The 12,514-nt window shown below is 37.3% G+C and overlaps 1 long non-coding RNA gene across 1 annotated transcript in view; it reads right to left on the bottom strand.

The window, feature by feature from the left end:
* The window catches only part of LOC137219801 (uncharacterized), a 109,661-nt gene that overhangs the window by 13,698 nt on the left and 83,449 nt on the right, over positions 1-12,514 (bottom strand). The gene's annotated exons all lie outside the window — the stretch shown is intronic.

The following is a 12,514-nucleotide window of genomic DNA, read 5'->3' as shown; positions in this document are numbered from 1 at the left end:
TTAAATACCAAAGACCAACAGGAATATAACAAAAGATATGGAGATTTTAAGACCATAAGAGAGTAGTACCTATGACGATGAAAAAATACATTTCATTATCCAGATGAAATAAATGATCTTGGGGCAACAGGGTGTTATAGAAAAAAAATATTAGGAAAAGACCCAGGCATAAATGAAAATGTTGTCATAGAAGGCTTACGGACAAGATGTTTTTATAATGACCATAGTTTCTATTTATTGAGTGCTAAGTGATGGACAGAGCTGGAATTCAAACCAGCATTTATCTGGTTTCAAAGCCCAAGCACTTTCACAGCATCATTTTGCCTCCTGTACACATATGGATCGCTCTTTTCATGCTTTCAAGGAACAGATTTTTCCTATTCTATGTAGTCTATTCCAGAGCATGGAAAGCTACCTAACTCATTTTTAACTCTTCAAAACTAAGGAGCACAGCCTGGAGAGGCAGGCTCCTCCCTCGAGCTGTATGATCTTAGCCTCAGTTCCTTATCTGCAAAATGTAGATAATGCTGTATCTCATTGGTAAATGTTGTAAGAAAATATAGGAGAAAATGTAGTGTTTGGAACATGGTATGAGCTTACAAATTTATCACAACTGCCATTATTATTATTAATAATAAAACCTAACAAAGACAGGATAAAAAGAAAAGAACTTATATATTTAAAAATTCTAGGGCTTCCCTGGTGGTGCAGTGGTTGAGAGTCCGCCTGCCGATGCAGGGGACACGGGTTCGAGCCCTGGTCTGGGAAGATCCCACACGCCACGGAGCAAGTAAGCTCATGAGCCACAACTACTGAGCCCTCGTGCTACAGGTACTGAAACCTGCATGCCTAGAGCCCGTGCTCCGCAATAAGAGAAGCCACCGCAATGAGAAGCCCGCGCACCACAAGGAAGAGAGTAGCCCCCATTCGACGCAACTAGAGAAAGCCCACGCACAGCAATGAAGACCCAATGCAGCCAAAAATAAATAAATAAAATAAAATTAAATTTAAAAAAATTCTAAATACTAGCCACTGGGACTAAAAAGAAATATTTGAAAAGAATAATCTACCATGACCAAGTAGAAACTATCAGTTTAGTTTAATATTATAATATTTATTGTTATATCATACTGAGAGGTCAAATAAAAAAACATATGATCATTAAATTTTGAAAGGCATTAGTAAAGTATTAAAATCATTTCTGATGGGAAAAATATTTTTGTTATTTATGAATAAAGGAATAATTCCTTAACACATTAAAAAATGTTTTACACTGACAGCTCATATAATTTATTGCAAAAATACCAATGGAGACATTTCCATTAACATCAGGAACAAACCAAGAATGTCTGCTATTCTCCCTACAGTTAATTATTATTTTATAAGTTTTGGTCGCAGCAAAACAAAAATAAGAAGTGTGATTACTAGAAAAAAGAGAACAAAGTTATCATTGTTTGTAGATGATATCATCATATACCTAGAAAACCCTAGAGAATCAGCTAAAAAATAATTAGCAGTGAGTTCAGCAAGATGAATGACTATGTGTCGATGGATTTCAAACGCACCAGACACAATCAGAAAATATAATGAGGGAAAAATCTCTTTTACAATAGTAACAGGAATATAAAACACCCAGAAATATAAGCTTAATAAAAAGATATGTCAGACCTTTGTCTGACATACCACAGAATTAGACAAACATAAAGTAAGGCTTAAATAAACAGGAAGCCATAGAGTGTGTCTGTGTGGACTATTATAAATATATCAAGTTTATCCACATTAAATTTTAGGTTTAATGCAACTCAATACATTCTCAATGGGATTTTCCTTTGGGAGTTTTTCTGGAAGAATAAATACATAAGAATAGCAATGAAAATTTGGAAAGGAAAGCTAATGAGGCAGGGTGCAACTTGTCCTACCAGATAGAAGATATATTGCAAAGCTACGGTAAAGAGTGGTACTTGCATAAGTATGGATCAATAAAAGACACTAGCCCTCAAAAAAGAAAGCTCCCTATTATGTACAATGGCTTGAGATGCTATAAAGTTGACCTCAAAACAAAGGAAGGGATGTCAATAAATGGAAGTCAATAAATGGAATATGGAAAATATTAGTCTAAGTCCTTACCTTATCCCATATGTCACACACAATAATCAATACCAGTGATGTCTATATAAAACAATGTATATAGCAAATAAAACAACTCAAATATTAGAAGCAAATAAAAATGACCCTCAGGAGGAAGAAACTTTCACCAAAGGACAGAATCAATAGAATCGGTGACAAAGTTTTAAATGCTGTCTATTAAAACTATCATTTCTTAAACAAAAAAGAAAAATAACATGGGAAATAATAAAATGACAAAGTTGGAAAAATGTTTGCCACTGATGATAGACAAAGAGGTAATATTTGTTTCTAGAGTTTTTATAAATCTGTAAGAAAATTACTGACACTTCCATAGAAATAATGGATAAAAAGACAAGGGTAATTTATGGAGGAATTATGAATGGTCAGTAAAGATAGGGGAAAGTTCAACTTTCCTGATAATCTCACAAATCTAAACATCATTTTATTTTAAAAAGTTTTATTGGAGTATAGTTGATTTACAATATTATGTCAGTTTCAGGTATACAGCAAAGTGAATCAGTTATACATATATGTATATCCATTCTTTTTTTTAGATTATTTCCCATATAGGTCATTACAGAGTATTGGGTAGAGTTCGCTGTGCTATTAGTTTTCTATTTTATTAAACATCATTTTACCTATTTAATTGCCAACTCAGGGTGAGAGATGGTCAGGTGGTGGATACTGTTAGGTAACCTGGAAGGAATGTCTAGTGTTACCATCTTCCTGGGGATGTATTTGGCAGTATGTTTCAGGAGCCCAAAAACCTCTGGTCACTTGGCCCAGGAATTCTTCTAGAATTCTGTCATTAGAAATGAAAAAGAGATGTGGACAATGCTTTTTGCACAGCGATATTCTTTACTTTCTATTTATAATGTCAAAAACTGGAAATAAGTTCAACAAAAATTGTATTGGAATGGTAGACTATGGTATATTGATGATTCTGAAAAATTCTGGTTTTGAAGAACTTTAATTATATGTAAATGTTCACAATATAATTTGTTTGTTTATCTTCTTTTCGGCCACACAGCATGTGGGATCTTAGTTCCCCAACCAGGGATTGAACCAGTGCCCCCTGCATTGGAAGGGCGGAGTCTTAACCGCTGGACCACCAGGGAAATCCCTGACAATATAATTTTAAAGTAAAAGTGTAGAATTCAAAAGTGCATCCAAGAGAAGTTATATCTAGAATTTAGGGTAGGCTATTTCAGTTGGAATCTTTATTTGCATTTTTAATACTTCTTGTTTTCTATAATAAGATGCATTGCTTCCATAATAAAAAAAATAGCATATGTGGGTCTATGTGTATTTAAGGTACAATATGGGTAGTCAGTATCCTCTTCAAGAAATTAATCAAACTTTGGAAATTAGAAGTAGATTTTGTTGATATTTCCAGACGTTTTTTCTTTTATTTTGAAACATACACCCTTCTCTCTCTCTTTCCAAACTTGTTCTGCTTTCACCAAGAAACATAGTCATATATGCAGTCCCTTATACTTATCCCCACTCCCCATTTTATTCTTTAAGAGAAAGGAATATATTTAAGTTTGGCTTTGATTTTTACAAGTTTGTTAACAGAGTTTAAGATTTCATTTTGCTAAAAATGAAAAGATGTTAGTGACAGAATCATGCTTTGTTGCCTAGGTAGCAAAAATGATAACAACTGTATCAAATATAGACCTATGCCTAAATTAAAGTGGTATTTCCAAATGGTTAAAGAATTAAAAGACATGGAAAAAACTGAAGAGAATCAGGTAGTAACTTGGAATGAAGAGGAAGTACTGAATAGATACTGACATGAACAGTTAATATCATACAGAAATCATAGGGATAATCCTCACTAGAGCATCTTGTAAACACAGTTTGTTAATTTTTATATATTTCTATAATACATAGAAAATCGGAAAAATATTGGAGAATACAGAGATAAAAAATGATCACCAATAATCCTACTATCTATTTAAGTGGAGTTACTTCTGATTTCTATTCTCTCTTTCTCTACCTGCAGCCTCCCCCCAGCATGTTATTTTTTATTTTTTTTATTATTATTATTTTTTTTAACATCTTTATTGGGGTATAATTGCTTTACAATGGTGTGTTAGTTTCTGCTTTATAACAAAGTGAATCAGTCATACATAAACATATGTTCCCATATGTCTTCCCTGTTGCGTCTCCCTCCCTCCCACCCTCCCCATCCCACCCCTCCAGGCTCTCACAAAGCACCGAGCCAATATCCCTGTGCCATGCGGCTGCTTCCCACTAGCTATCTACCTTACTGCATTTGTTAGTGTGTATATGCCCATGACTCTCTCTCGCCCTGTCACAGCTCACCCTTCCCCCTCCCCATAACCTCAAGTCCGTTCTCTAAGAGGTCTGCGTCTTTATTCCTGCCTTACCCCTAGGTTCTTCATGACATTTTTTTCTTAAATTCCATATATATGTGTTAGCATACGGTATTTGTCTTTTTCTTTCTGACTTACTTCACTCTGTATGACAGACTCTAGGTCTATCCACCTCATTACAAATAGCTCAATTTCGTTTCTTTTTATGGCTGAGTAATATTCCATTGTATATATGTGCCACATCTTCTTTATCCATTCATCCGATGACGGGCACTTAGGTTGTTTCCATCTCCGGGCTATTGTAAATAGAGCTGCAATGAACATTTTGGTACATGACTCTTTTTGAATTTTGGTTTTCTCAGGGTATATGCCCAGTAGTGGGATTGCTGGGTCATATGGTAGTTCTATTTGTAGTTTTTTAAGGAACCTCCATACTGTTCTCCATAGTGGCTGAACCAATTCACATTCCCACCAGCAGTGCAAGAGTGTTCCCTTTTCTCCACATCCTCTCCAGCATTTATTGTTTCTAGATTTTTTGATGATGGCCATTCTGACTGGTGTGAGATGATATCTCATTGTAGTTTTGATTTGCATTTCTCTAATGATTAATGATGTTGAGCATTCTTTCATGTGTTTGTTGGCAGTCTGTATATCTTCTTTGGAGAAATGTCTATTTAGGTCTTCTGCCCATTTTTGGATTGGGTTGTTTGTTTTCTTGTTATTGAGCTGCATGAGCTGCTTGTAAATTTTGGAGATTAATCCTTTGTAGGTTGCTTCATCAGCATGTTATTTTTAAAGATACTTATTCAATACTCTAAATAAAATTTTTTACCACAATTGCTTTTCAGAATGAACTCTCTGGAAATAACTTTGGTGTTTGCACCCTAGTGTAAATTCTTCTCCAGTCTCTCATCTGAGAATTCCCAGTGTAATCGTTGGCTCTCCGCATGGTCAGCTGCCCATTCACTCAATCTGAACGTGAATGTGAAGCAAGTCAGAAAGAGAAAAACAAATATCGTATAGTAACGTATACATGTGGAATCTAGAAAAATGGTACAGACGAACCAGTTTGCCAGGCAGAAATAGAGACACAGATGTAGAGAACAAACGTATGGACACCAAGGGGGGGAAGCGGGGGGATGGTGGTGGTGGTGTGATGAATTGGGAGACTGGGATTGACATGTATACACTGATGTGCATAAAATGGATGACTAATAAGAACCTGCTGTATAAAAAGTAAAATACAATTAAAAAAGAAAGTGAAGTCTGCCTGTTGACAAGACCTACATATGCAGATGTGGCTTTTATTGCTCCTTTCTTAAATATGAAACAAAGATTTACTTAACAAGTATTTATTAAATACCCACTTGATGCTGGGCACAGTTCTTGGCATGCAATAGTGATCAAAAAAGACCAAAATTCCTGCCCTGTTGGAGCTTACATTCTAGTGATGGAAGAGGAAAAATAGGAAATTATTCCATATTTTAGAGATTGATATGTGCTACGGACAAAAACATTTGGGTGTCAGATGGTGACATTTGAGACACTAGAGAATCACAAATTTCCTATAAAAAAAGAGCCTACTGGATGCCAAGAAGAGTTAGTGGATGATGATACACACCTAGACTTACCTGTGTGAAATTCTGGATGTGAGGTCATAAGGTTTCCCGCAGCAGGGGCAGGAACAAAGCGGTAGGAGAGAGGGCACACACAAATGGGTAGAGCCAGATTGGCATCAAAATTTTCAACAATAACAGTGTTGCTAAAGTAAAATGAATCAATGTCTTTGAAGTAGGAGGGAAATTTTTTTTTCAATCTAGAGCAGAATTCTCAACCAAATGATCAGTCCAATAATAAAACATATTCAAATATACCACTATATTGGAAGTCTACCTCTCATGTACCTTTCTTAGGAAGTTACTTGAAGATGTGCTCCTCAACAAATTGAGGGCATAAACTAAGAAAGAATACTGATGGAAAAATAAGTTTAGATGTATCCAATAGAGGAAATATAAACCTGTATGTGTGTGTGTGTGTGTGTGTGTGTATATATATATATATATATATAGGCATGCAGTGATTAAATTCGCTAAAGTGTTACGGCGCTGTGACAGAAATATGTTCAGTGTCCAGAAAGGACACCAAGGAAGAAGTGGTTCATTCTGCTTGTGGAAAGTTAAATTCCACAAACAGGAATTTACCTGATAGATAGAGTGAGATTTCTGCTGCCTTGAAGAGGAGTTGATCTTTGTATGTTCGAAAATACAATTATTCTCTTGTATGTCCAGCCTAAGGAAGTAATCTTAAATAAAAAGAATTAAGCAAAAAACAAAACAAAGAAAACAAACAAAAATCTTTTTTGGCGAATCAACTTTGAAAATATCTTACAGCATTTCTACAGCACCCCAAATTCATCACTAATATCAAATAACTCTTGAACTAGTGCGATTTTTTCATCAGTATATTGGAGGTAATAATGCCTATTTTAAGGATTATAGTGAGAATCAGAAATAGAAATAGAAATAATTCTTAGCCTACTCTCTGAAACTTACTGGATGATTATGATGGTGATGAAAATTTGTGTATAAATCTTTCCACTGGTACAGAAAATTCAAGAGTGAATCCAATACTCTGTACACAGATGACACTCCATACATGGGGAATCACAGGAGCCCAGAAAGCTGGAGCTGGCATGTGCCCTAGAGACCAGCCTCGCCTTTTCACGTTATTGTGGAGGAAACTGAGACACGCAGAAGTTAAACGATTTGCCAGAGAAGTCTGCCTGGAGCCTCAGAACCTTACATGTAAGACGCTGAAAAGAGATTTGTGTGCCTTGAGGCCAGGGACGCTGGTGAATTTGAGAGCCCTTCACTTTTCCTAACTTATTTAAATAATGTGTCAGCAAAGGCCTGCTTACAAATCAGACACAGGGTGCTTCAGGGGTCTTTTCTCTTCTCCTGAAATGAGTTATTAGGCCAACTGGTCGTAGCACCCATTGCTCTAGGAGCTGAAATCAGAATAACCAAAACTCACACCTTGGGGTACAAACACTGCTTGGATCAAAGTGATGTTTTTCTTCTTTTTAGCATTATATATTGGCATTAGGCCATTTCCTCCTATGTTTCTATAATGTACTATGCACTGCAATTGGTGAGGGGTTCACGGAGACATTAGTGGTATACTAGAACTTGTAGAAAGGAAAATATTATAAATCCTACTATCACCTTTTCTCTCGCCATATCTGACAAAGAAGGAGGAAATTAATTTCAGTCAGTATTAATTCAGGGTCTTTGAACTCATGGGCATGGCTATGATGTCATTACAGTACTGTAGTCAAAGGTAGAAGCATTCAATAAGTGTGGGTCTGCACACACATCCTCTCTGCCTTTCTCTCACCCTGTGTCCCCTTCAAGAGGAATTCTGCCTCTTGTATCACTGCCTCCTTTCTCCAATGTGCTAGAATTACTTGAGTTTACATTCTTTGAACTTGAACTTCTTCAACTCTAAGTGTGGGATATTAATATCTTCATTAGTGGTTTGCTGGGATAATTCAATTAGTTAATCTAAACAGTAAAAGCTCTTGGCCCAAAATAACGTATATAACATGTAATAAATACTATTTACCTTCCTGTCCCTCTTTCCTTCCTTCCTCCCTCTCTCTCCCTTTCTTTCCTCCACCTTCATGCCGTCCAAATACACTGATCCTACTCCTAGCATCCTACAGCGATCATGGGTCACACAAGCCACAGTTCCTACTCTTATGGCGCTACCTCTTCCATTCTGTAAACTAGAAGAGAAGCTTCCATTTAGAGGTTTGGACCAAGATCCTTCCATCTCTAAAATTCTACAATTCTTTTTATGGCTTCAAACCATTCAGTGTTTGTGGTAGACGTGTTTCTAGGGACAGTTTGATTATAAAAAGTTTTGCTTTGGGAGTTGGGCTTTAAAGACCTTCTGATCAAAATCACTCATTCCCTTTTTTAAAGAGAGAATTAGAGAGCTGCCTAGGTTGGGAAGAACACGCATTTCCCACAGTGATTTTTCACAGTGTTCTGAAGGCAAGAAACTAAGATTGATTTATATCACTGCATTTTCTAAAGAGGAAGATGGATGTTCTGTGTGCTCTTTTTACCTACAGCAGGTTTGGGGTTGAAACAATTCTTTTTTTTTTTTTTTTGCGGTACGCGGGCCTCTCACTGCTGTGGCCTCTCCCGTTGCGGAGCACAGGCTCCGGATGCGCAGGCTCAGCGGCCACGGCCCACGGGCCCAGCTGCTCCACGGCACGTGGGATCCTCCGGGACCGGGGCACGAACCCGCATCCCCTGCATTGGCAGGCGGACTCTCAACCACTGCGCCACCAGGGAAACCCGAAACAATTCTTTAAAAAGATATATGTCTTGAGGACAAACCTGGAAGTTTGGCGTAAGTGGATTGTATTTGTACCAGATTTTCCATTATTTCAAATTCCCATTAAACTATACAACATCGTTCAGCGGTATTTAGCATTTCACTATTCTCTTCCTCCTAAGATTTGGAGATCTAGAGATACAAAATGAAATGAACAAAAAAGGGAGAATTTCTTAGGAATATCTTTTTAACTAGAAAATTATTTAGTTAGGCTACTACTATGTTTCTTTGCAGCCATTTCAGGGAAAGAACATAGACTCAAATGTATCATGATAGCAAAACAAATATCTTGAAGGTGGGAAACGAAAGGGGGCAAGGGAGAGAAAGATAGAGAGGAAGGAGAGAAGGGAGACAGAGAAACCAATGAATGAAAAAGGGTTCTTTCCTAATCTCACAGCCATAAAAATCCTGAGCCATCGATAGCCAAAGCTTTGTTTCAGGAAGACTTTTAAACTCACAGTAAATATTATTTACCTTGTCCTCACAACGGGTGACTCCCTAAGTTAGTGTCGGAATAAAAGCGTGAGCTTAGGGTTTGGGTTAGACGATTGCTCTTTTCTTTTAAATTGAAGTATAGTTGATTTACAATGTCAGTTTCAGGTGTACTGCACAGTGATTCAGTTATATAGATATTCTTTTTCAGACTCTTTTCCCTTATAGGTTATTACAAAACATTGAGTATTGTTCCCTGTGCTATGCAGTAGGTCCTTGTTGGTTATCTCTTTTATATTTAGTAGTGTGTATACGTTAATCCTATCCTCCTAATTTAGGCTGTTGCTATTTAAATGATGCAAAAAATACAGAGCCAGGAAAGGATAATAAACAAAAAGTACTGAATAGTAAGAGGAGAAAGTGAGGGGGAGATGCTGAGGGCAATCCACCCCACACTAGTTTTCCTGGGCAGGGGGTCCTCTCTTCTCAAACTCTCCAACCCCCAGAATGAGCTATATACATCTTTTCTGAAAGAAGATGGTCTCCATCACATTTTTTCTGCCCAAGCATCCGTACGATCAAAATTATCAGTCCAGACGAATGTATAAGGAGAACGTGGTACATATATACAATGGAATATTATTCAGCCCTAAGAAGGAAGGAAATTCTCACACATGCTACACCATGAATGAAGCTTGAGGACATTGTGCTGAGGGAAATAAGGAATACTGTGAGATTCCACTTACATGAGGTACCAGGAGTAGTCAGACTTGCAGAGACAAAAAGTAGAATGATGACTGCCAGTGGCTGAGGGGAGAAAGAAATGGGGAGTTGCTGTGTAGTGGGTACAGAGGTTCAGTGTGGGAAGATGAAAAAGTTCTGGAGGCGGATGGTGGTGATCGTATAACGACGTGAATGTACTAAATACCACTGAACTGTAGACTTAAAAATTGTTAAAATAGCAAATTTCAGGTTATGTGTGTTTCACCATCACCACCATCACCACCACCACCATCACCACAATAATAATAATAAAAACACCTGTCCAGGCCAGAAAGAACAGCAGTGGAGAAAATTGCTTCATAGAAAATGAGCCACCTCGAGATGAACTAACACAGGCAAATGGAGTAATTTTTACAGTAAAGGGGTCCTGCTATCTCAGATATTAAGTTAATGTCATCTCATTCAGCAAAAACTCTGTAGGGCAAAGGTCATCAGGAAACCAAGGCACAGAGGTCGCTAGCTTGCCTATTCTTACAGTCTACTCTTCTTCATCATGTAAAGAATTTGATGTCGAGTCTGTCTGTGACAAAGCCCACTTTCTCTTCTACACGGTACTTTCTTTAAAGGGCTAGTTTTCACTGAGTTTGAAATACTCCTACCTCCATACGTAGGAACATCTAAGAAAAAGCAAACACTGCTCAGCTGTGGGAAGAGGAAGCAGGAAGAAACGGTCCCTAACAAAACAAGGGAGATGGATAATCTATGGTAGGCTAAGGGAGTTTCTGTTAGCTTCCAGAGATCATTTTGGGTTTCTTACTTCCTTTGACTTCTGAATTTGAAAGCTCAAGAGCAGATATGCTTAATTTATTCTTAAAGTGACAAAAGGTGAAACAGAAGCCTAAGCCAGCCTTTTCTGAATATCTAATGATAATGGAGCATTTGGCATTAGTTTTGATTTTTAATAGAAGAAGAGGTCCAATTCAAATAAAAGACAGTATAGCTCAAAATTGTGCTAAAAACTTAGGGATAAGGGCATCACCTTAGTAATATCAACTCTCTTTCTGATTGTCTTCATAAAGCAAGCCAAATACTCTGATAGAGCATTGGCACTGGCATCATGGAATGAGGTTTGAATTGTAGTTAGCTGCTTTCAGTTGTGTCACTTTGAACTCCTCTCTTAACCTCTGTGAGCCTCAGTTTCCTAACACATAAAATGGAAATAATAATGCCTAATTTACAAGATAATTGAAGGATTGAATTACATTAAAGAAGATGATGTCTGTTAGAGTGCCTGGCACACTTTGATTTAATATAAAATGATTGGTAACTTATCATGAAAAAGATGCTCACACTGTTCTCCTGTGTGAGAACAAGGGTAGGCAGGTTCAGGCCTATCTAGATCTCAAATAAAGTTACTGCGGAAGGGGAAAGTTTAATAAAAAAATTAAGCCTTTCCATGCTTTGAAGTGAAAGAGTAACTGGAATAATATTAACACCAAATGGAGATCCAATGAAGAAAATAAGATGGTGCCCTGTCATCATACCACACTTTAGGCTGGTTGTATTTTTTTTTTTTTTTTACATCTCCCTGTCTCAAATCTTTAGGAAAACTGATGGATCTTAGCTAATCATATTTATAAGAGAAATACTTTGTAGGACAAATATTTTATTTACTAGCATTCTGCATGCATAACAAGGGAAACAGTTCACTTGGCTGAAGCCAACGGGTAGTTGGGCAGATTCAGAGCACATCTGCTGAAAGTGAGATTAATAATTAAAATATATAGCCACCACTTCTTTTTAAGCTACAATTATTGGCTTCAGTGGCATGAAAATTCTCTGAGTAACTGGCCTTTATGATCTCTCATCAATTGCTTGTCAATAAATGAGGGTGGGTTAAAAATCTAGCTTTGACAGCCACATAGCACAGGGAGATCAGCTGGGTGCTTTGTGACCACCTAGAGGGGTGGGATAGGGAGGGTGGGAGGGAGACGCAAGAGGGAGGAGATATGGGGATATATGTATATGTGTAGCTGATTCACTTTGTTATAAAGCAGAAACTAGCACACCATTGTAAAGCAATGATACTCCGATAAAGATGTTAAAAAAGAAAAACTAGCTTTGAACTCCTGGTCAGAGCTGGTCCGTCAGTGTCACTTGGCTGGAGTGAGCTGGAGAATGGAAAAGTTGATGCATTTTTTTCTGCTAAAATGTGCTATATTGGTATTCCTAATTTGTACATGACCATTAAGACAGGCAGAATTGCAGATTCTGTGCAGTACTGACAGGCAGTCCCCCAGATCATTAATTATCTATCTTATTTCACGGAGGGGGAATCATGGTTGGGTTGGAAAATCATACCAAACCTGCAGAGATATGAGAGAATGGATACCTAGTTCCATAAATGCATAGCTGTTTGCATGCTTACAACCATGGAAATCATTAGCTGTTTACTGGCAATATGTTTTGTTTTGCTGCACTCT

Source organism: Pseudorca crassidens, chromosome 2 (genome assembly GCF_039906515.1).
Source record: "Pseudorca crassidens isolate mPseCra1 chromosome 2, mPseCra1.hap1, whole genome shotgun sequence".
Classification (NCBI taxonomy): domain Eukaryota; kingdom Metazoa; phylum Chordata; class Mammalia; order Artiodactyla; family Delphinidae; genus Pseudorca; species Pseudorca crassidens.
Note: the sequence above shows the minus strand (reverse complement) of the source record. Positions and strands in the feature narration are given on the sequence as shown.